This window comes from Mandrillus leucophaeus, unplaced genomic scaffold (assembly GCF_000951045.1).
Source record: "Mandrillus leucophaeus isolate KB7577 unplaced genomic scaffold, Mleu.le_1.0 Scaffold183, whole genome shotgun sequence".
Lineage (NCBI taxonomy): Eukaryota > Metazoa > Chordata > Mammalia > Primates > Cercopithecidae > Mandrillus > Mandrillus leucophaeus.
The window spans coordinates 664,153-689,788 of NW_012101843.1; the positions used below are offsets into that span (position 1 = coordinate 664,153).

The 25,636-nt window shown below is 38.2% G+C and overlaps 1 protein-coding gene and 1 long non-coding RNA gene across 5 annotated transcripts in view; both read right to left on the reverse strand.

Annotated features, from left to right (window-relative positions):
- NRG1 (neuregulin 1) overlaps positions 1-25,636 on the reverse strand; it is a 1,213,919-nt gene that overhangs the window by 395,641 nt on the left and 792,642 nt on the right. The window lies entirely within an intron of this gene.
- LOC105537988 lies at positions 4,812-6,791 on the reverse strand. The gene is made up of 3 exons (XR_001005815.1): positions 6,756-6,791; positions 6,105-6,315; positions 4,812-5,081 (listed from the first exon to the last, which is right to left on the reverse strand). It is a non-coding gene; the product is annotated as an uncharacterized LOC105537988 (long non-coding RNA).

The window sequence follows — 25,636 nt, forward strand, 5'->3', positions numbered from 1 at the left end:
AAAAATTGCTGACTAAGAGAATATAATAGAATCAAACATGTCTCTTGCTCTTCTAGTACGCTGATGTCCCAAGATTATCAATTTCCTCTTTATGTAACTACATATGATATAAATGTTTCCCATGGTGATTAGCTTCATTGTTATTTTGCAGAAGCGTTTCAGAGGGACTTGCTATATCTTTTCCATTGAAAAACCGAGAGAAGGATGAGACAACCTTATTAAAAGTATTTCAGGGCCGGGCACGGTGGCTTATGCCTGTAATCCTAGCACTTTGGGAGGCCGATGCAGGTGGATCACGAGGTCAGGAGGTGAGACAAGCCTGGCCAACATAGTGAAACCCCATCTCTACTAAAAATACAAAAAAATTAGCCGGGTGTAGTGGTGGGCGCCTGTAATCCCAGCTACGTGGGAGACTGAGGCAAGGAGAATCACTTGAACCTGGGAGGTGGAGGTTGCAGTGAGCTGAGATTGAGCCACTGCACTCCAGCCCACATGACAGTGTGAGATTCTGTCTCAAAAAATAAAAATAAAAAAAATAAAATAAAAGTATTTTAGTTTTCTGAGCGCTACATGTCCTTGGATATGAATTAAGAAAAACATACCATATTTTTCCCCATGGCTATCTTACTGAATAGTGCTGAGGTTTATATTGTCTCACCTTCCTTCCTGATCTTAACCTTTTCCCAGGAGTGTGGAGGAGCTTTGCATGGAAATGAGAATCCTCTTAAGCCTTTTACTCATTTTTCTCCTTGACTCTAGTAACCCAAGAAGAAATACAAATAAGATATTCAAGAGGGTGACCCCAAAGTTTTGATCTGCATTGCTGCTGCCAATATAAACACTTCTTCTGTCTACAGGAAATCAATCTTCTTCTTCTTTTTTTTTTTTTTTTTAAGACAGAGGAGTACAGGTTGGAGTACAGAGGCTCAATCTTGGCTCACTGCAATCTCCACCTCTCTGGTTCAAGCAATTCTTGTGCCTTAGTCTCCCAAGTAGCTGGGATTACAGGCATGCGCCACCACACACAGCTAATTTTTGTAGTTTTAGTAGAGACAGGATTTCACCATGTTGGCCAGGCTGGTCTCGAACTCCTGGTCTCAAGTGATCTTCCTGCCTTGGCCTCCCAAAGTGATGGGATTACAAGCATGAGCCATCATGCCCAGTCAGGAAATTAGTCTTTCTATAAACTCTTAGACCTCCCAGAAGATGCCCCTTCGGAATCTATGCAAATCCACAAGCATAATGAAAAAATAAGTAAATCACTCGGCTGCTTTTGAATAGGCATCATACCCATGTTAGGAAAACAGAGGCAGGTTCTTGTGACACAAAGCTGCCGTTGAATGAAATGCCATTTCAGATTGGATTTGGTCTGTGGCAATTTTGATTTCAAGGTTTTGTGTGACACAAATAGTGCTCTATATGTGTTATGAGCTCCAGAGATTGTTGTTAAAGCTGCTTTAAATAAACTGAGGTATAGTCCAGAATTCAACAAATTAGTCATTTGAGATTTCGTTTCCTTTCAAGCCTTTATTCTGGGGATATAAGAATAAAAATGTTTGCCTTGTTAACCATATGGAAGGAAAACTGCTAGTACCAAAGACCAAAGCAGACTTCTCGGCGAACATCCCCACTCCACAGCCCACAGTCTCTTCTCATGTACAACAAAGCTAACTCTTCTCTCCTGTCTAGTGATCTTCAGGTGCTTAGAGCCAAATTTTAGGCAATTAGTAATCCATATGAAACACCCGCACTTCTGATAAATCCTGGGGTGGTTCGTGAATATCAATTATGCCTTCCTTACTTAATCTTAATAGATGACAATTCTGGCTGTCATAAGAAGAAGATAAAAATGAACCTCAGCTCTTCTAAACAGGTAAGGAATGAATTAAAGAAAAGGGAGGACAGAAGTGAGAGAAGTTAGTTGGCCAGTATCATTGTTTGTTTTTTGGTTAATGTTCATTTTGAATCAGGGCTAATATTTAGGCCTTGAACTGCACATTCAGAGCCCATCTCACCCAGAAGGTGAAATAATCAGTGAGGCAAATCACGTGGTTCAATAATCTCAAGAAACGAAGAAATGTACCAGCAGGATTCTTAGGGGAAATTCACTTGTGGACAGATGGTGTGCTTACCACCAGCCACTCTTGTCTTTGACTATTACAGTCAGCTCTCCATATCCATGGGTTCTGCATCCGTGGATTCAACCAACCATGGATAAAGAGATATTTGGAGAAAAAAAAAAAAACAAAAAACAAACTAACGTAAATTTGAAAATACAGTATAACAATACTTTCTATAGCATTTATGTAACCTTAAGTATTATAAGTAATCTAGAGATGATTTAAAGTATTCAGGGGGATATACATAGGCTGTATACAAATACTATACCATTTTACATGAAGGACATGAGCATCTGTGGATTTTGGTATCTGCAAGGGGTCCTGGGACCAATCTGTCATGGATACAGATGAACAACTATAGTGTGTCACTCTCAGGTGATGATCAATCTTGGTATTGCCTTTTGCAAAGCATCCCATAATGGCTACTTTCCTCCCCAAATTCTCTGTGAATCACCACTACATGTAAGGGCAGCAGCTAGGAAATACTGTTTTGTTTGATCTTGCTCCGGAGAAAAATCAGTCACAGACATTTAAAGCTATTGGGGCTCTTTGAGGTGATTCAGTCCCATCTCCTCCTCCAAAGGTAAGACGGGCAAGGCTCAAAGGGGCAAAATGACATTTTCCAAGATGGCCTCATTTGTTAGACCTGCTCTTCTTTATTGCTGGGTTTGTATTCGTCAAAGGCAACTCTTCCACTTTTGACAAAATTGTGGGACTTTCCAGGAAAGAATGCTGTTCCTCATTGTGGCATTGGGGAATGGACAGAAAAATACAATTAAAATGCCTGGGATTACCAAAATACGGTTCCCCCTTTGGGAAATGCCTGAATCGTATCACAATCCACTAACCAGTCAACTGCTTTAATGATTTAGTTCATGTTACCTTGGCTCTTCTACAAAGTATAAAAATAGGTGATTAAAACATGTTACATCTATTAAGAATTGCATGCAAGCAAAATGATGCATATATGGGAAACATAAGAAAATGGTATTGGGCTGGGCACAGTGGCTCACTCCTATAATCCCAGCACTTTGGGAGGTTGCACCGGGAGGATTGCTTGAGCCCAGGAGTTTGAGACCAGCCTAGGCAACAAAGTCTCTACAAAAAAAACCCGAAAACAAAAAAACTACAATTAACTGCATATGGAGGAGCACACCTATAGTCCCCGCTACTTGAGAGGCTGAGGCGGGAGGATCCCTTGAGCCCAGGAATTTGAGGTGGCAGTGAAATATGATAGTGCCACTGCCCTTCTGCCTGGGTGACAAAGTGAGACTCTACTCAAGGAGAAAGAAAAGAAAGAAAGAAAGAAAGAAAGAAAGAAAGAAAGAAAGAAAGAAAGAAAGAAAGAAAGAAAGAAAGAAAGAAAGAAAGAAAGAAAGAAAGAAAGAAAGAAAGAAAGAAAGAAAGAAAGAAAGGAGGGAGGGAGGGAGGGAGGGAAGGGAGGAAATTGTATTGCATATCTTAATCTTCAGACACTATCAAAGCATTGTGCCATTGATATTGATCCAAGACAGGAACACACAATACAGACTATACTGTCAAAAAATCACGAGGATTTTTCTAAAGCCATACATTTTTTTTTCTCACTTTAAGAAACTTTGTAATAGAAATGCATTCTGGAAAAGCATGATTTTCTAGTAAATGCAAGATATTTATACAAAAAAAATTATAAATGCTTCTATCTAGGAAGGCTTGGTAAATAATATATAGATTGCTAATGCCTATTGTGGGAGAAAAATGTACATCAGCCCGCAGAACAATAAGAACACTTACTAGAAGTTTGTGTTCGTACAGACACTTCTGGTACAAAATGGAAAACTTCGTAATATCTGCCCTTCCATTGTTTCCCCAGATATCTGGAACCATGGCTGTCTTTCTGCCTTAGCTGCCACTTGTCCTAGCATCCTTCCATGTTCAAGCTCTCTGAGTCTATTTCTTAACGAGGGTCACCTTGTTGCATCTTTTTGCATGTCAAAATCCACTTATTCCACTCTACTATTTCTTTACTTATGCTTCTAGTCCTTTGCCCGTTGTCACCAGAGGAAGTATATTACTAAGTTTACCACTTGCCTGGAATGAAAGATGTGAATTACCTGATAAACGCTCGGCCAAGTTTTATGAAGAGGCAAAAGATAAATGGAAAGGCTTGGACATTTAGCATAAAGATAGACACCCAGGCTGGGTGTGGTGCCTCATACCTATAATGCCAGCACTTTGGGAAGCCAAGCGGGGAGCACTGCTTGAGGCCAGGAAGTTAGAGAGTTTGATACCAGTCTGGGAAATCCTATCTCTACAGAAATGAAATTAAGAAAAAATTAGCTGGGCATGGTGGCACTTACTTATACTCCTATCTACTTGGGAGGCTTGGATAGAAGAATGGCTCGAACCCAGGGGGTCAAGGTTGCAATGCGGTGAGTTATAATTATGTCACTACACTCCAGCCTGGGTGATAGAGCAAGACCCTGACTCAAAAAAAAAAAAAAAAAAAAAAAAAAAAGACATACTTTCTGAGATACTCATAGTTGTTGTATCCAACACTTCTTCCTTGGGTAGTTATTTAACTAGACTCACTTTTTCCCAAGTTTGGAATCCACCGTCTACCTTAATTAGACTAGTTCAAGGTTAGCTTGACAGTATTCTGAAAAACAGTTGATTCAATAGAGCTGCTTTTAATGGCATGTCCTCAATACATCTATTTCTAAATCTTTATTTTTTCTTAGTCAAGCGTACGTTATATAGAGTACACTATTTGTGGTACATGGTGAACTAAGACTTTTGACCCAATCACAGGCTTTATGAAATGGCATCAAAGAGCATCTTAAAATTTTTCTGAAAATTTTTAAAAAGGGTAAACAACTGGACTTTGGAATATCTCAGAAGCCACTTGGGTTTCTCTTTCAAGACTTTCCTTCCAGGGACTTCCATTGCTCCGCGCCCCAAGGGAAGCGTTTCACCTTTTCCCTGTAGTGGAAATAAGCAACAACAGAGCTGCTTTGTGAACCAGAAAATGATGAAGCCTTTCCAAATGAGGAGGATGTGGGAAGTGCCAAAGAGCCAGAGGGGCCAGGCAGGAGAAGAATGGGCCTGACTTCCTTTAGCTCATAATGAAGGTAATTCTTTGAGTCCAGACTCAGGTAAACCTGCAGAAGGAAGACAGTCTTTGAATCTATGCAGAAGAGGGTCAGTGTTTAGGTGGAGAAAAGCAAACACTCTCCTCCCTCTGGACAGCTACATCTGCCTGTGTTGCACCAGATGTGTAGCAGCTGTGTGTTCTCCCAGATGGTAGTCAGATGGAAATGATGGAGAAAGAAGTCACCTTCCGTATGTTTCAGGAATAGAAAACCAGATTAATCCTTATCTGCATGACATGTTAGTGAGATAAGGTCTTTTTGATCTGTATTTTGAATGGAAAAAAAAATAACTATCATTTGTGAAGCACTGACCTTATACCAATCACTAACCTAGGAGCTTTAAAAATGCTTTGTTTTGAATTCTCACATCAATTCTGTGATACGGTTAAGATATTTCCTCACTTTTATGAGAAAATCGAGTACCAGAGTTGAAGGTCAGAAACTGGTAAAATCTAGTCTAGAACTCAAGGTCAGTCATGTCCTTTCCCTGATGCTTGGCACCCACTGTTAGCATTACATTTCTAATTTATTGTTGAAAAACCAGGCTGAGTTTTTGAATGGCCTCTGTTGGGACTCCAAAGTAAAGCTTCTCTTTGAGATCTTTGAAGAGGCTTCAAAGCAGAGAAATTGTCTAGATATTTTTGAAGTTTTAAAATTATTATTATTATTTTAAAGACAGTGTCTCACTACATCTCCCAGACTGGAGTGCAGTGTGCGATCCTAGCTCACTGCAGCCTCAAACTCCTGGGGTTGAGGGATCCTTCTGCCTCAGCCTTCAGAGTAGCTAGGACTACAGGCATGCACCACCACACCTGGTGGCTAATTTTTGGAAATTTTGGAGACAGGGTCTCACCATGTTGCCTAGGCTGCAAACTGTCTACATATTGATATCAAAGAGTGACAGGAAGGCTTGCACGTTCCCAGGTATATAAAATAATTGACTCATAGAGCTCAGTCTGTGCTTCCAGCAGCTTGGATTGTTGCTACCACGGAGATGGTACAAACAGCAAGCAGGCAGGATGACTGCCAGGACATTTGCATCTGGTTGTTCATAGAAACATAACCTAAAGCATGTACCAACAAAAACTATCAGGGAAAGTGCCTAATTTCAAATCTATAACTATTTTCTTAATCTCTGAGCATGAGAGCACTAAGATCTTTTTTACATATTTAATGCCAATATCTAAAACTGAAAAGTGAGGCTACTAACTAATAAAAGAATAAGTATACGGATGAAAATTTGCCAAATTTGCCTGAATTTAACTGTAATTAATCAGTGTGCTTTTCAGAATATGAGAAAAAAAGATCTTTTCTAATGAATACACAATTCTAAGTCAAATTCTGTTTCTCAATTTTTTGCTTTGTGAAAACCTTCAGTTTAAAACCAGCATAGCCTTGTTCAGACAAGTCTGAATATACGTAATATCTTCATGTAATCTCAATGAGAGAAATACTCAGCCCTTCGTTTTAATTAATAATAACATATAATACAAAGATGGCATACATGTTGGTGAACTACTGCCTTTCATTCTCTGTCCAGATGGTTCATTGAGTCACAGTCTTGATGAGTTTGTGACATCATAATTCATCACCATGGAAATAACTATGATGAAGTTTTATCCTGTAGACACTTAGTCATCAATAAGTTTGATTGATGACTCTCTGCTATCTTCAGCCAAATCAAGTTCACTTATACCTTCACAAATTAAAAATTGCTCTCCATCGTATATAGCATGATGATAAAAAATACTGAGTTTTTAAAAACTAATCAAATTAAAGACACAGAAACAATCATTCATAATCCTGCCATTACACAAATCACTTCTTGGCTGGGTATATTGGCTCACACCTGTAATCCCAGCATTTTGGGAGGCCGAGGTGGGCAGATCACTTGAGTCCAGGAGTTCAAGACCAGCTAGGGAAACAAAATATAGGGAGATTCCATATTTACCAAAAAAAAAAAAAAAGAAAAGAAAAGAAAATTAGCCAGGTGATATGGTTTGACTCTGTGTACACATCCAAATCTCATCTACAATTGTAGTCTCCACATGTCAGGGGAGGTGCCTGGTGGGAGATGACTGAATCATGGGAAGTGGAATTCCCCCTTCCTGTTCTCATGACAGTGAGCTCTCACGAGATCTGACGGTTTAAAAGTGTATGACAGTTCCCCTCTCATTCTTTCTCTCTCCTGCCACCTTGTAAGAGGTGTCTTGCTTCCCCTTTGCCTTCCGCTATGACTGTAAGTTTCCTGAGGCCTCCCCAGCCCAGAGGAACTGTGAATCAATTAAACCTGTTTTCTTACTAAATTACCCAGGCTCAGGTAGTTCTTTATAGCAGTGTGAAAATAAACTAATATACCAGGTGCGGTGGGGTACACCTGTGGTCCCACCTACTGGAGGGGTTGAGGTGGGAGGATGAGGATTGCTTGAGCCCACAAGATCAAGACTTCAGTGAGCCATGATCACACCACTGTGCTCCAGCCTGGGCCATAGAGTGAGATCCTGCCTCAAAAAAAAAAAAAAAAAAAAAAAAAAATCACTTCTTCGATTTTTAGTAGTTAATTATAATTTTTGCTCTAGGGTAGATTTAATTTTTATATAATTATAAAATCAAGACATAATTTTAATATTAAACAGTTTTCTGTAGTGCTATTTAGCTACTATGATGTTTTACTGAGTTCTGACGTACTTTGAAAATAGCCTGTAGTGTCCAAAGAAATAGCATCTGGTTTGCAAAATAGGATTTGGGGAGCAAAGGTCGAGATTGTGACCATGTTCTGACTGTGGCTTGTGAAGGCACATACAAGTTATTTTATTTGACTTCTTCAGGTTTCACCAGTGAAATTTAAGGCCTTATCTTTCTTTTTCATCAAAAGGCAGTTAAAAGACTTAGAAAACAAGACTGTCATGATCTTCCTGTAATATAACTACCAAATAAAAATTTAGATGTAATCCAGTAAAATGTAAGTCCCTGAAGCAAAGAAATGACAAATTATGAGTTTTGTATCCTCATTCCTCAGTACAGAGTACATTTTTAACAAATGCTTATTTGAAGTAAATGTACGACTAAAGATTTGAGCAAAAAAGAACTGTTAACTAATTTATAATTTAGGAATCTGTTCAAATTATTTTGTGATGCTTAAACTTACATGACATTAGTGGAGATGGATCTGTGAATATGTAAAAATGACTTTACATATCTAGGGCAAGTTTTTCTATTAAAAGATATTTAGGTATTTGGTTGCCAATTAAGCATAAAAAGTTATTTTTATCAAAATTAAAAGCTTTTGCTTTGTGGAAAAAAAAACAGTAAAAAGGATTAAAAAGGCAAGCTACGGACTGGGAGAAAATATTTGTAAATCACATATCTGACAAAGAACTGCTATCAAGAATATATAAAGAACTCTTAAACCCAACAGTCAAAAAACAATCTATTTAGAAAATAGCAACAGGAACAGAGAAACAGTTCCCTAAAGAAGATATACAGATGCAAATAAGCCCATGAAAAGATGTTCAACATCATTAGCCACTAAAGAAATGCAAAGTAAAACCAAAATGAGCTATCACTATGCACTGATCATAATGGCTAAAATAAAAAAAGTAACACCACCAAATGCTGGTGAAGATACAGAAAAACAATCACTGTCATATTGCTGGTGGGAATATAAAATGGCACATCTAATTTTGGAAAATATTTTGTCAGTTTCTTAAAAACACTAAACATGCAACTACTATAAGATATAGAAATCACACTCATTCCTAGGCATTTATCCCAGAGAAATGAAAATGTATGTTTACACAAAAATCTGTATGTGAGTATTTATAGCAGCTTTATTTATAATCTCCCCAAACTAGAAATAACCCAAGTGTCTTTCAATGGGTAAATGACTCAACATTCATAGCATGAAATACTATGTAGGAATAACAAAGAATGAACTATTAATACCCAACCACCTAGATAAATCTCCAGAGAAGTATGCTAAGTAAACAATCTCCAAAGAATTATGCTGATTGGAAAGAACTGACACCTGAAAGTTATATACTGTATGGTTCCATTTATATAATGTGTTTGAAATGACAAAATGTTAATTATTGCCAGGGTTTTAAGGTGAAGGTGGGCAAAGGAAGTAGATATAGCTATAAAAGGACTAAGCATGGGGGATGCTTGGATGAAAATGTTCTGTATCTTGATTGTATCAGTGTCAATATCAAAGTTGTATTATTGTGCAGTAGTTTTCAAGATGTTACCTTTGGAGGAAACTGGGTAAAAGTATTGTTTGTATTATTTCTTATAACTGCATGTGAACCTACAATTATCTCAAAATACAAAGTTTAATTTAAAAAGTTTTAAAGAAGATTGTTTTAAAATTTATTAAGTTATGGTTTCCACAAATAATATCTAAGCGTATCAACTGCCAAAAGTATCTATAATTTTTGCTGAGAGGCATTTGCTATTGGATGGAATGTAGATCACCAGTTATAATAAAAATATCAAAAGAAATGTATTTCCATCAGATATGTCCTATCAAAAACATAGTATAAAATAACATAATGATAGTAGTAAGAAAGGATGGTGTTATGTTGGTAATTAAAATTCTGAATTTTAGTTTTAAGGACCATCTTCATGGATAAGAACCCCAAAATTACAACTCCACATTCACAATGCAGTAGTAAGGTATTTTGCAAGCTCTTCCTTCTATTCTCCCTAATGCTGGTTTTTGTGAAAACCAGTCATGAAATGAAGGAAACTTCTGGTCTGGCTCTGGTGTGAGATTCTCGAGTTTATTTGCCCATCAACAAACATTTCTTTAGAGCTGATCATAGAGCCAGGCTCTATGCTGGTCATTGGAGGCAAGACAGTGGTAAACACGACCTGTCCTTTCTGTCAAGGAATTCTGCACATAAAGGAGGGAGGAATGCTTCCTGAGTAATAGACTTTTACAATATAAGGTGGTAACAACAACAACAACAACAACAAAAACCCCTAAAGGAGGCACACAGGAGTGACACTGAGATCTGAGGAGGCACTGGGGGAAGCTGGGGAAATGGAGGATTTTCCAAGACTACCTAGGCTATGGGCAATGAATAGGTAGGTGTTAGCAAGGTTAAAAACAAAAACATCCAGGAGGAGGAAGGACCTATAGTCTAGACTTAAATTCCAAGTCTAAGCGAGTTTAGGAAGTGGAAGTTCCCCTGATATGGCTTAAAAATAGGCCAAAAATCTCTCCCATTGACCCCCACACAATATTAGGATGAGTAGGTGCAAAGACACAGTCCCAAACATCTTGGTGACCTGCCTGGCCAGGAAACATTGGGAGAGTTGTAATGGGTATTGGTGCTGAGTATGGCATAATACATCAGAGATTTTTTAAAGTGGTGTGTGTGTGTGTGTGTGTGTGTGTGTGTATGTACTTGACCATGTAAAGCCTAGTTATGCACTGTGACACTGACATCTTTAAACTTTTAAGTATTTTAACCATTTTTTTATACTTTGAAGCACTATAAGATCTAAGTAACCAGAAGCTTCAAGCAAAGAATAGAAATATACTGTATTTGTGTAATGTTCTAGGATCATTCACATCGATCCAATGCACACAGTTTCATCTTGACAGACCAACGACAGCCTAATAGATGACTACTTTACATAGAAAAAGACCTTGGCATGACTCCGTTCAAGAAAGACTGTCATCTCAGTGATGGGACTCATGCTTTCTTTAGCAATTGCAGATGAAGTAGGAAAAGATAAATCTGAATCTGAAGATTGCTTTACAAATCATTGGTTGGAGAAATCAAAAGGTTACTGGATAACTATAAAGTCAACTTAAGTTCCTAATCCTTTCAAAAGCAAATTATTTGTTGAAAACTTAAGGAATGAAGATTGAGGAATAAAATGAAAGTTTACACTCTGATATGGTTTAGCTGTGTTCCCACCTGAATCTCATCTTGAATTGTAGCTCCCATAATTCCCACGTGTTGTGAGAGGGACCTGGTGGGAGATGGTTGAATCATGGGGATGGTTTCCCCCATACTGTTCTCATGGTAGTGAGTAAGTCTCACTAGATCTGATGACTTTATAAGGAGTTTCCCCTTTTGCTTTGCTCTCATTCTCTCTTGCCTGCTGCCATGTAAGATGTGCCTGTCACTTTCCACCACAATTGTGAGGTCTTCCCAGCCATGTGGAATTGTGGGTCCATTAAACCTCTTTTTCTTTATAAATTACCCAGTCTCAAGTATGTCTTTATAAGCAGTGTGAGAACTGATTAACACACACTCCTGGTGATTGTATAAGGTTACGACTTATTTTAGAATTCAAAGAATGGAAAATGATAGATGAATATACCCTATGAAAAGAATCTTCATTTTGAAGAATAAAAAACATTTTACCAATAAAAGTTATGTTACTGTAGAAGTACTGGCATATATCCACGAAAATAAATGACAGGTAAACATAACTATATTAGGATGTACATCCTATATTAGTATCCTAAGATACATCCAGAATCATTAAAAAATAAATATTTATGAGTTTTATTGACTTCTAATTCTTTAGAACTTTGAAGTAACTTGATTTTACTTTATATTTTTTATGCTAAAAAGTATTGCCTGATAATGTTTTTGCTGCGGACAGACTTCTTTACTTACAAATGTAAAACACTGAGGTTTGTGGATTACTAACCAGACACATTTATAGAGCTACCTATGCAGCTAATATTATCACCACAAATACAATAGCTCATTAGTGCTCCAGTAACAGCAGAAAAGACCTATATGAAATACTTGGATTATGCAAAATTCTATTCTCTAACTCTGCTAGCCAACAAAGAATTGTTTTGGTCAGTCAACTGGGGAGGTCTCAACAATTACCCTCCACAAAGCCACTAATTCATTGACTTGAGCTATTACCATATTTATGAACTTCCTCTTCCTTCAGTTTGGCTAAAGGTGCTCTTAAATATAAATCTCCCTGGTTATTGGGAAGAAATTTTTTGAGAACTCTTTTGTGATATGTGGACACTTTGGCCCACCCAACCAATAGGCAAACCAATGGGACTCTGGGGTTGCCATGATGACAACTTCCAGATCCAGAGCCAAAAGTGAATCTAGAAAGGATCTGATTTAAGAGGCATTTACTGAAATATCTGCCTCCCATTGTGCCTATCTGCCATCTTTCTTCACCCATCTCAATTGTTAACAATTAGACAAAACCATAGGCATGTGTCTCCAGGAGGCCACTGTTAAAAATCCACCTGGGAAAAGATGGTGATTACATTTGTCCCTCAGATATCCACGGGAGGTTGGTTCCAGGACCCCTGTCCCCATACCAAAATCTGTGGGTGCTCAACTCCCTGATATAAAATAGTATATTTGCGTATAACATATGCACATCCTTCCATATACTTTACATGGTCTCTACATTACTTACAATACCCAATACGATATAAATGCTATGTTGTATTGTTTTTATTTGTATTATTTTAATTGTTTTTTTTTTTTTCCCAAATATTTTCTCTCTTCAGTTGGTTGAATCTGGAAATGTAGAATCCCCAGATATGGGAGGGCTGGTTGTATTGGTAATCTCTTGTAAGTTATTTTGGCAATCCCTTTAAATTATCTTGTCAAAGTAAGTAATTGTTACTTTGGAAAGCACAGAGTGCCTGAAATGGAGGCTCTGGGCTTCATTTCACTGGTGAACAGGGAAGAGAATGAACCTGTGCACCTCTGAAGCTGGCTCCAGAGGGCTGTGACTCCCAGGGGTAGGTCCCGATCTGGGCTTCTTGGGCATTAAGAGTTCAGTTAGTCAGGGCATCCTAAACCATTTGATTCCAGTCTGTCACATGTAAAGTATAGGAGCATGTGCATGTTACTTTTCTGAATCCTAATGTTTTAAATTTTTTAAGTCAGGAGAATCCTACATATTTTTCATAGGCATTGTTAGCATTAAAAGGCAGAACAATGCTTTTAGCACTCAGCATAGTACCTGAAAATATTTCCTGAATAAATAACATGTATACAACATTTAGCTCAGTACTGTACCCAATTCATGGAAGTTTTTCAATAGGTAAAACATGAAGTCTAAGGTTTTGTTTGTTTGTTTGTTTGTTTGTTTTGAGATGGAGTCTCATTCTGTTGCCAGGCTAGAGTGCAGTGGTGTGATCTCGGCTCACTGCAACCTCTGACTCCCTGGTTGAAGCGATTCTCCTGCCTCAGCCTCCCAAGTAGCTGGAATTACAGGCATGTGCCACCATGCCCAGCTAATTTTTGTATTTTCAGTAGAGACAGGGTTTCACCACGTTGGCCAGGATGGTCTTGATCTCCTGACCTCATGATCCACCCACCTTGGCCTCCCAAAGTGCTGGGATTACAGGCATGAAGTCTAAGTTTTACTGTGAGGTACAATCTGAAAACTGTGCCCAGTTATCATGCATGGGGAAGGCCACACGCCTCTCAGTCCAAGGAAGAAAAAATATTCATGCTATGAGAAATATTTCCTACTCCTGGCGAGGTTTAGGATGTGTCAAAGCCTTAGTCCTACTGAGACTGAAAATTCATACCAGTAGGAAAGAGGGGTGAATTCTAACATCCATTTAGAGCTACATAGATGAGAATTGTCCCTGTGTTGCCAGGCATCGAAACAATACGCTTTACAAGACAGAACATTTCCCACTTATCTGTTACACACATTTAGCGTTTTCTATTTTGGTCCATTATTAATCTATAATTATTCTCTTTTGTGGAATTGAGAAATCATAGCAGGAAGTTACATTGCTTAAATAATTAATTCTTTCCTGAACAAGGAAAATTGGAAAAAATACAAGCCCAAAAGGGAAAAGTTCCTTCCCATTTCCTGAGGCATGCTAAGAAGTCCACAATTAGCTCGGTTTCTAATAGTTTCCACAGATCTGCTACTGGACATACCTAGTTTTTCCTTCAGGAGCCTGCTATCTATAATCTCTCCCCTGCCCTTTTGGGATTCTGTCACCTCTTTTGCTAACTGCAGGGTGTCGAAGTGAGTTGGAACTTCCTTTAGAGACTTGCATTTCTCTTTCATTCTGATATTTTCCTGATGTCTCATCTCTTGGTCCTTCCATTTGATGAAATGCTGCCTATTTCTCAAGTACAGATGAGAGGAAACAGGGCCCCAGTGTGTCCTACCCAGCCCACTGGAATTTTTACCACCCAGCACAATGACTGTCCAAGTCAATATAGCTATGGGGGCAGATAGTATGTGCCATGTGGCTAGGGCCTCCGCCCTGACCTCACCTCTTGGCAGTCACTCAGATATACAGGCAGAGTTGTACACTATAACTAGAAACATGACAAATATACAGTCATCACACTCTTCCCACTTCCCTTTGACCTATAACGGTAAACTAAATTTAATCATTGTGTAATTGACCACCATTTAAAAGCTTTTGCTCCACCTGAATGCAACTTGCTGAAAAATATCTAGGATCATCGTGAGAAGGGCAGACAGCACTTTGTTGTGATATTAAATACAGCATGTTTGGCTGGGTGTGGTGGCTCACACTTGTAATCTCAGCACTTTGGGAGGCAGGAGGATTGAGTCAGTAAAGGAGTTCGAGACTAGCCTGGGCAACATGGTGAAACCCTGTCTGTACAAAAAATACAAGTGCACACCTGTAGTCTCAGCTACTCTGGAGGCTGAGAAACAAGAATCGCTTGAACCTGGGAGGCAGAGGTTGCAGTGAGCTGAGAGCCATTGAACTCCAGCCTGGGCAACAGAATGAGACTCTGTCTCAAAAATAATAATACAAAACACACACACACACACACACACACACACACACAAAAAAAAAAAAACCAGTGTGACAGAGTGGAAAATGCGTGGACTTTGCTGTGAGGAAAAATCAGATTCAGAATCTTCCTTCTGATTATGTGGTCTTGGGCAATTTTTTAAAACTCTCTTAGATTCAGATTTCCTTTTTGTGAAAGAGAGATAATTAGTAATATCTACTTTATAGGGAGTTGAGAGGTTTAAATGAATTAATAAATGTAAAATATTCCTAGAACACTGTTTAGTACATAGTTAGCTTTCAATGTATTCTATTTATTTTTGTGACTATCCTTTTATCCTCTAATTTTCTATTACTATCTAGTAGGGATGAGCCCAGGTTTACCTAATGATGGTAGTTATACCAGGTGTATTAAATATTTCAAGGATCTCACTCCTTCCGTATACATCTTGACAGGCCTTTACCACCTGATAACTGAAGAGGAAAATTCCACAATTAGGAATTCATTGCTTTAACCTAGGATTTAGTTGCTTATATTCTATTAAAACACCATTGCCTTTTGGGAGGCCAACACTTCACCCCAAAAAATAATAACGACTACCACGTGTGGAGTAACACCTTTTACCTGTGGCATTTCTTATCTCATCTTAAATTGCTTAACAGTCCCATAGGGTAATTATCCCGACTGACAGTGTTCACACATTTAGGTTTACAGTGATAATCAGAACAAAAATGGTTCAGAAGTCACCGACTCAAGTTGTTATTGCTGTTGTTTCTAAATTTAAAAAATTACAGAATGTAATTTTTTCTCTCAGGAAACAAAAACCTGAGAGATGGACAGAGACTATCAATACACAACTAAATTAAAAGATCGTTAAAATATTTTGTTATAAAAACACAAAATAAGCATAGACAGAGTATATTAAGACCTTTCTCAGGTGGGTCTTGACCTTGGAAACAGGTATTTCTGGTGAACTCGGAGAATACTAACTCTCCTTGAAGTCTTGTCTTTTGAGGACTACTAAGAGGGGTGACAGTTTTGGTAAGTGCAGATGAAGTCACCCGCAAGGCAGAGGAAAACACCGACTATGTGGAGAAGAGACTATGCGGCGGAGAGTGACTGTCCCTGAGAGGCCTGAGAATAAGGGCTGGACCAGGATGTGTGGATTCCTGTTTATCAGCAATGGTGGAGTAGGACAGAATGCTAGCAAAAGTGAGGACCTATGCCAGGGCTCTGCTACCTATTTGCTAGAGTAAGTACTGCCCAGTATCATAATCCCCATCCAGTCCTGTTTCCTGAGTGACTTCATGTATTACACAGTTCACTTGATATAAAATAAAATCAGTAAGAGCTTCATAGATAGAACATATGCTCTAGAATCAGAAAGATCTGGGCTTAAATCCCAACTCTGTCACTAATTGGTTCTGTGATCACGGGCAATGTGTTGAACTTCTCTGAGCCTCACATTCATTCTCTAAATGTGTGTGTTTGTGTGATAATGTTTACTTCATAAGGTTTTGTCAAAATTAAATGAATTAACAGACTTCAGGAGACATAGTTGTTGTCCAGTAAATGCTTGTTATTATTATGACAACATCTCTAGACTATGAGCTACTGGATGTCAGGGAACATATCTTACTCATTTTCATATTCCTGCTACCTATTTTATAAAGTCAATGCTTAATAAATAAATATTGACCAATGCTTAAACTAGCAAACATTGGGAAAAGTGTTTCTGATGTACCAAAAATACCAAAACAACAACAACAACAACAACAACAAAAAACCAACCACAAAAAAATCCCCAAACCATTGCAGTGTAACATGGGGTATAATCAGACCATAAATATTTGCTGTAGCAAATGACATATTTTCTAGTAAATGGATGCCTTCATTAGTCAATACTTCCATAGCTGCTTTATCATTTAATCATCATTTAGACAAAAGGAAAAGCACAGTCCTTATTTTCAGTGTTGAACATAACACAATATTCGCACGTTGTCAGATATTAGTAAAAATGACTTGGATGACTGGGAGAAGCTCAGTCCTAAGTCTGAATGGAATTGCTTTGATATCAGGTTATCAGACTCTCCACACGCCCATCCCTAGCCTCACTCTGCACCACCAAACTCTCACCCTGTGCCCAAGCTCTGCACATGTGTTCTTAAACAGTTTGCCGGCCTTGTTTTAGGAAAAAGCAAAACACATGGTTTATTGCTGCTCATAAATATGGTACCAGATTTCTCTACTTCCTTGGACACAGTGAAGCAAGAGAAATATTATAACATTCCCCATTTTATGAGTAAGCACAAATAGTTCTATATTCAAGGAATCGAGAATTCTTAAGGGCATCTTGAAGGGTAGGATATCCCTTGAAAGAGAATTCCTGTGGAATGGGAATTTGGCCTTAGGTGATTTTGACACTGAATGAGTCAAGCTTACATTACAAAATCCACCAACAATAATAGTAGCACTGTCCTAAGGCTGGAAAAACACTTTATTGGAAAATGCAAATTATGACAGCACAGTCAAGAACAAGATGTTACTAAGTAACTTCCTTGCCTGTTTGAACCTACAGTGCATTCAGTTTCCATACACACACGTACCACACTCAGGTTTAACCTTTTTGAACTGCAAACATAAGATTAGAAAAAGCAAAATGTATGCACATACACCATAGGGATATGTGTTTTTAAATTATTTTAATTAATTTACATTTATTTCTTAAAAATGTACATGGTATCGGTCAAGAGCAATGACATGACAAAGAATTCTGGACCTGGAGCTATAGCAAAGAAGTGGATGGATGGTAAACCATATAACAGATGTAGGATGTCCAGTTTCTGAGGAGAAATGGGCACACTGTTTGTGAGAACTTCTTGTATTGCCAGTTTATGATATTACCCATGTGTAAGTATTAAAACAGAAAGGGAGAGAAAGGAGGAAAAATTATTAAAATGAAGCTTTTATCTTCCTCTATTGAAAAAAAAGCATTATTTCTTCTTGAATTATTAGCTGTGTATCTCTAATCCAAGTCATGTTCTAACAACTTCCCTGTAATTAGAAATATACATATCTGTGTAAGTTACTGCCAAGGTGCCTAGGTATTTTACTGGCATTAGTAATCAGTATATGGCAAGAGAAGCTGAGTCAGTGGGCAAAAGTCTTCATAGCCTTTGGGCCAAAGTGGTAAGAGGAGACTGTGACTATGTTTGATGAGGCCAAGACTTGGTCCTAGGAAACCAGGTTCTGAAAACACTTACCTTCACATTTTGGTCAATTTCACTAAGCCCCAGGGCATCGTTGCTTCTGGTCTAATTCTCCCATTTGGGTCTTGTCATTCTTAAAAAAAAAAAAGAGAAGAGTAACTTTGGATAAATACTTTGTATATCACAACCCAATTCATATTGTAAAACATACAGCCTGTTCATTTAGTTGACTTAAAAAAAAAACCAAAACACACACACTTCATTTTAATTCCACCCTCAGATCACTAAAGTCCAACATGACTATGTTGGCTTGTTGGCTTGCATAAGGCTGTACTTTGGTATTTTTGCAGTCAGTGTTCACTAATGAAAACCTACCACATGGAATGGAATGAACAAGCTTATATATGTTACATTAATTTATGCTTTCCAATGTGGACTGAATATGACTAGGTCCTATCCCAAAAGGAAAACAAACAAACAAACAAACACTTACCTGGTATGAGAGAGTCTGTAGAAATTTCTCTAGGTCTTGAGCCAACTGGAAAATATACAGGGCCAGATCCAAGAAAAAGACATCTTCAAGGGAGGTCAGGGGTCTGGAACAATCCATTACTTTTGCTGAAATAAAAGCTGGGTTTCCATCAGGGAGTGATGCAATAACCGGGAATTATCAGAGCGCTGTCATAAGCACAGGTTCTAGGACTTGCGGAGTCGTGACACCTCAGCACCTGGCATTTAGTTCTAGGAATTTGCTGGAGGACAACCAGCAGCTAACTGAGCAGCCTTGGTTCTTTTGGCCAAGGGTGTACTCCCTTCACACGTAAGTGTGAAACCCGTAAGCAGAAAGACCTGGAGTTCTATAGCAGCAACAGCCCTAAAATGTGTCTTCCATTCAGGGCTATGATTGAAATCTGCTAACAAAGGCAGACAACACATCCCAACAATAAAGCCCTGTTTAGAACTAACAAAGCTGATTTCTACAGATACTGTTTCCGGGCTAATGTTTTAAAGAGGATCTGTAAGGAGAAAAAAAAAAAAAAAGATTTCACTCAAATAAAGCAATGATACTAGGACTCAATGAAGAGGTGAGTTGTATTACATTTCACCCATATCTGCTTCCCCTCCTGTGGTGGAATTATATTTCCCAAAGACTCTGAAGTCAGACTTGAATTGACTTGCTTTACCACCAAAATGGGAGTGGAAGTGACTTGTGTGGTATCCAGGTAGAAGCTTAAAATGTAGCATGTGGTTCACCATGGTCATTGCCTTTGCCATGGTGAACATCAATATTAGAAGAGAGACTCCTCCAACGCTGTCAGTCCCTTAGGGTCATGATGTGGAGAACAACCCCCAACCAACACTGGCCAACACTCACTGGATGTTGTATATTTAGAAAATAAACTTCAGTTGTTGTAAACTGTTAAGATTTTGGGGTAGTTTGTGACCACTGAACAATCTAGCCAATTCTAGCTGAAACAGAGAGCAACTTGGAAGAAAATATTTGCAGGGTTGAAACCGCCCCTGTTCATATTGTATTTATACATTAGCCAATGTAAATAATGAAGCATTTCTCCATTTCCTTGATACTGAGCATATTTCTCTAATTGGCGATTAAAAGAGAGCTTATCCTGTCACACACATTAGAACAATCTTAGAATCATTTGATAAATGTAATTCAAACACAATAGCCCATTTTTTTCTTCATTACTGAAGGAGTTATCAAATTGAAGGTAATCAAAAGGATTGAAAACAGGTTTACCAATATTTTGTCACCTCTAAAACGTACATGCAAGAAAATCAAATCATACATGTAATAAAATAGAACAAGATGACTGGCATATTGACAAGGCTGTTGGCACAAGCTATCTTTGGCTCTCTGCCCCAATTGCAGCTCCTCTGCTATGGAGATCTGCTTGTTGACCACTGGAAAGGCAGCTTTCACATCTTTAGAGGTTTTTTAAATTTATAAGATGAGGCTCTGAGCAGCTGTGATCCCAGGAAGGATAATTAGGGTAACAGAAAATCAGAAAGAGCCAAGTGGAGGCGGAGGATCCACCATGTTTAATGCCATGTCCAAAGCAAAATAAGACATTTGTAAAGATGTCCTTGTGATTTTTCAGGGAAAAGCATATGCTGGAAAGCAGTATGGTAGCAAAAAACTATCAAACTCATATCATAATGGGCTTTCTACTTTTCCTATGGGCTTAAAGAGTTAAAGTTAGCCCAGATGCGGAGGGACAACAGATGGGTGCATTCTGATGACTTATAATTCTGCATAATAAAATGACCTAAGACTCTATTTAGAGAAATAGAACAGCTACTCGGGCTGTTTACAGACTGAGAAATATCACGATAAGCAAACGCAGGCAGTTCAAAGGAATGATTAAAAAAAAAGGACAAGTGGATAAATAATGACCTGATGTTGTTGCGAAAATGTAGTGTAACTCTTACATTGTTAATATAAACACAGATGACCTTTGCATTTGCTCAACTTTCGTCTTCAAGACAGGAAACAGCAACTGATCTTTATCGGAAAAGTAGAATCTTCCACTTGCTTCTGCTGTACTGACATTACGGTGTATGTCAGAGCATAGCAATGTCACTATCTTTTCAAACCACATGTTGAAAGCCTGATAGGCAGTTGAAAAAGAAGCTTATCCTGGGCATATGCTTTGTGTGTTGTAGAGACAGTATAGACAAGGTTAGAAGGAAGGCATTGTGTGTGTGTGTAGGGTGTGGTGTTGAAGCTGGGAGAGAAGGGCCTATGTCTACATTTTCTGTGGATGTATTCATCAATTTATCATCTTCACAAACATAAACATCCTAAGAGAATGTCTACTACTTAACAAACAAATCAACCTGAAGTTCTTTTGTTTTATACATTAGAGTAGACAAGTCCTATATTCTGGACATACTATAAACTAAAACACAAGGAATTGTTTATGAATTACACAATATTTTGCGTCAGAAAAGTTTCAAACATCTGAACTAGCTTTTCTCTATTTCAAATAGAGATTGATTCAGATTTTTTATGGCATATACATAAGAATGCACACATCTGTCCATCAATACAGCACTTTATTCATACATTCATACTTCAGGTCTGTAGTTCACAGCAACCTATGGCCATTGATGAATCTTCTCTCCCCACTCTTCACTGGATATTTATCTAGTCATGATTTCCTAAGTCATGATTTTGCCCTAAACGAGTGACTTAAATTGACCTTTCATTTCTCACTGCACAGTCTATTTAGTCTGGGCTCCAAAACAGACTTTTTCAATATGGGACCAATTCTGATTTCTCTTATTTATTAAATATTTCTCACCTAGCATAACACTTGGAGAAATCACCTTTATGTTTCTTTATAGCTATTATGTAGAGCGCCAAATCCTGTTTACTTGGACCTGTGGCAGGATGATCCAGTTTCTACCCACTCTAACCCAGCCCGAGAAACTGCTTCTAGCGAAGCAGTTTCTGTATTCTAGCTCTCAGCCCTGCCTCTGTATGCCATCATGATGATACCAGGGATGTTTCCCTTCCTATTCTAAATAAATAAATTCATGTATACTTTTCTTAAGCCTCTAGCTCCTCTATCATGTGACTTTCAATATTAGAAACTTTACATGCTGGGACCAATTACTACCTAATCAATCAGAAATAATACTACTATAATCTCAATCACAAGTCAGCAAGTTTTTTTTTTTTTTTTCTGCAAAGGGTTAATAGTGCATATGTTTTCAGCTCTGTGGGCAATATGGGCTCTAGATCTCTGTTACAATTAAATAGCTCTACCATGGTAGCATGAAAGCAGCCACAGATATAAAGAAATGGGTATGTTCCAATAAAACTTTATTTATAAAAATAGATGGGGGGAGGTAGTTTTGGCTTGTGTGCTGTAGTTTGCTAACCCCTGAGCTAAATCAAACAGACACATAGCCATTGCAAATTAGAGTCTGATCCTGGTAAAAATCACACTTACAGATGGTCTTCACACTTCTTCTAGATTTATTGAGGGGATGTAAAAAAATCAATATGGAGAGATAATTACTACTTTCTAAATAAGACTCTACTATAGCTATTAAAAACATTGACATTATCCCAACTTCTCCTGCCTGAAGGCATTTGTTCTATGGATATTGGCAACTGATGCAAATGCCACTCCAAAGAGGCATGCATTTAGATGTTTTCTTTTATTTGTTTATTTGCAGCTTGGATAGTATCATTCTATTTGGCTTCCTTCACATTCAGTGGTACTTGCCTAGCCAAGATGGGCTGGAGAAATGCTACTGATATATAGTAAATCATAGAAATGTAGGCAAAGGACTTAAAATAATAGCTGCTTTTCAATAAGTACCAAAATACTATGCCAGGGACAATCATATATGACCTCATTTATCTTTACTACATCTTCTAGATGAGGAAACAAAGACTTAAATATGTGAACTAAATTCCCTCCAATTTTTTGCTTGTTTGTTTTGTTTGTTTGTTTGTTTGTTTGTTTTTGTTTTAACAGAGGATCTCACTGTCTCACCTAGGCTGGAGTGCAGTGGCAGATCATAGCTCACTGCAGCCTTGATCTCTTGGACTCAAGTGATCTTCCCACCTCCTGTGTTGCTGGGATTACAGGCATGCACCATCATGCCTGGCTAATTTTTATTTTTGTAGAGATGGGGCCTTCCTATGTTGCCAAGGCATGTCTTGAACTCCTGGACTCAAGCATTCTCCTGCCTTGGCCTCCCAAAGTGCTGGGATTATGGATGTGAACCACCATGTCCAGCCTAGAATTGCCCAAGATACTAAAACTAGTAAGAGGCAGATCTGGGACTTAAACCAGATTTCCTGACTCCCTCGAATATGATCTTTGCATCGAAATGGTAAGGCCTCATTTCGTTCTTCATTTCCCGGATTTTCCTGATTTCCGACCACAAAATTGGTATCCGTGCTTTTGATCTCATTGAACCCTAAAAAGAATACCTTTTCTAAACATTCAAGGTGAGTATGCTCTGAGTAGCCATAGTGAAGTGTATTGAGGCAACTTAGCTCTAGAGGCCCAGGGTGAGTGCTTTCAGGCTGAGTGACCTGCTCACATTAGCCTACAATGTAAAGTTCATGTAATGCTACTGTGGATGTCACAAGTCAAGAAATGGAGAGAGAGCAAAGGTCATACTAGCTTTAGCAATGGACTGGAGAAGGTAGTTTGAGTTTGAGAGAAAAGTCTGAGAAACCCAAAGGAAAAAGAGTTTGAGAAACCCAAGTTAGAACTCAGGGATGTACTGCTCAGACCCAACTAACCAAGTCAGCCGAATGTACCAGGATAGCTGCTGAATGATTATGTTCTGGATGGTTATCTAGAAAAAGGGCTTAGGAACTGAGCAAGAGACATAAACTTGTAGAATTCCAAATAAGAACTTTCCAAATATTGGCTCGAAATAACATTTGCATTCCCTATTACTCCAGTATCTGCAAGGAATTTGAGGAAAATATGTTATGGCAGGGTTCTAAACTGATTGACTGACAACCAGTCAGAAAACTTAGAGTAAATAATCTTGAAACTGGTCATGTCTTCATAGAAAACTACATGCAAAGCAAATATTTGAAAGCAACATTTTAAGAAAGGAATAAGTATATCGTGTGTGTGTCTGTGTGTCTGTGTGTCTGTGTATATGTGTGTATGTGGGTTAGTTGGTGGGTCTCTGGCACATGTAGAAGAGGAGAAAGTTGTGACTTTTATTATTTATTATTACCTTTTTTTGAGACAAGGTCTTGCTTTGTTGCCCAGACTGGAGTGCACTGGCATGAACGTGGCTCACTGCAGCCTCCACCTCCCGGGGCTCAAGCAATCCTCCCACCTTTGCCTCCCGTGTAGCTGGGACCACTGACAAGAGCCACCATGCCCGGCTAACTTTTTGTATTTTTTTGTAGAGACAAGATTTCACTTTGTTGGCCAGGCTGGAAGTCCTGACTTTTATATTAGGATCCTGCTGACCCTGTATCTTTGAATTATTTGACTGTTTGCCCAAACATGTGTTTGCTTTCATATAGACCAGACCTTGTAAATCTTGACATAATCCATCAGTGAAAGGAGAAAATGCTGCCTTGTGTGTGGCTGTATAATAAAGATGAAATGGCCTCTGATGAAGTGTGAGGCTTCCTCAATTACCTGTCCTGGAGACAATAACCTTTAAAACACATCGAAACCGTGAAAATATTATTGCTGAAGGCGAAGAGATTGATACTTCCCGGTGAATTGAATCCATAGGCCACCCAATGGAGCAATATCAGTTATAGGGCAGTGCTGTTTCCAAGATGCTCCTCTAGAACGTAGGATTTGGACCAGAATAATCTCTCTTTCATGGAGAGTGCAGTTGACAACTTGTACTGGGTCATTTGGGGCATCTCCAAAGGGCTTCCCAGGTGATCTCACACATGGAGAGTGTAAATGAGAGAGTAATTTAAACCATGTGAAAGTTTGGCTTCTTTTTCAAAACTGCAAGAAACCCTGATTATATCATAGTTAGTTATTACACAGATTCAAACAGTGTGCTATGAGTTAAACCAGGTCCCCTGACACATCACAACTGCATTCAGTTACAGTCTGATGCAGCACAGTCAGAACGTAATTCAAAAACCATTAGACATTCCATTCTCCTATCAGCTTGGCAAAGAGCCAAAAAATTGACAATACCCAATGTTGGCAAGGTTGTTGGGAGAAGCTGGCACTCTGTTATGCTGTAGGCAGAAAGTAATCTCATACGACCCTTTGGGTTGGCAAACTGCTAATATGTTTAAAGATACAAAATCTCTAAATCTTTTGTCCCAAGAATTCTACTTCCAGGAATTTATCACAGAGGGAAAATTGGTCAAAAGCTCAAAGATGAATGTATGAGGTTCATCAGCGCATTGTTATGAGGGTAAAAATGTTGTAAATATTCTATGTTCATCAACAGGATTTTGGTTAAATGGATTAACCAAAACTGTACACACATCCGTAAAACATTTTGCTGATAAATTATATTGATAGCTGTATTAATTGAAATGGGAAACTATCAGTGATATTATTTTGTAAGGCATATGCTAGAAAAGGAACAAAGAACAAGTTATAAAACAGGTTTAATATCATATATATGTGTGCATATGTATATGATACATATGTGTGTATATATATGATTATATTAGCAAAACTAGCTGCTTCAGGGTGAAAGAAATTGGGATGATGCTTTACTTTTTTTCCTCTTTTTCCTCTTTCTGCTTTAAAAAATTTTTCTTTTTTCTACTTCTTTTCTTAAATATAAGTTTATGAGTATAAGTGCAGTTTTGTTATGTGGATATATTGTATAGTGATGAGGTCTGGGGTTTTAGTGAAATCATCATCCACATAATGTACACTGTACCTATAAGGTAATTTCTCATCCCTCAACCA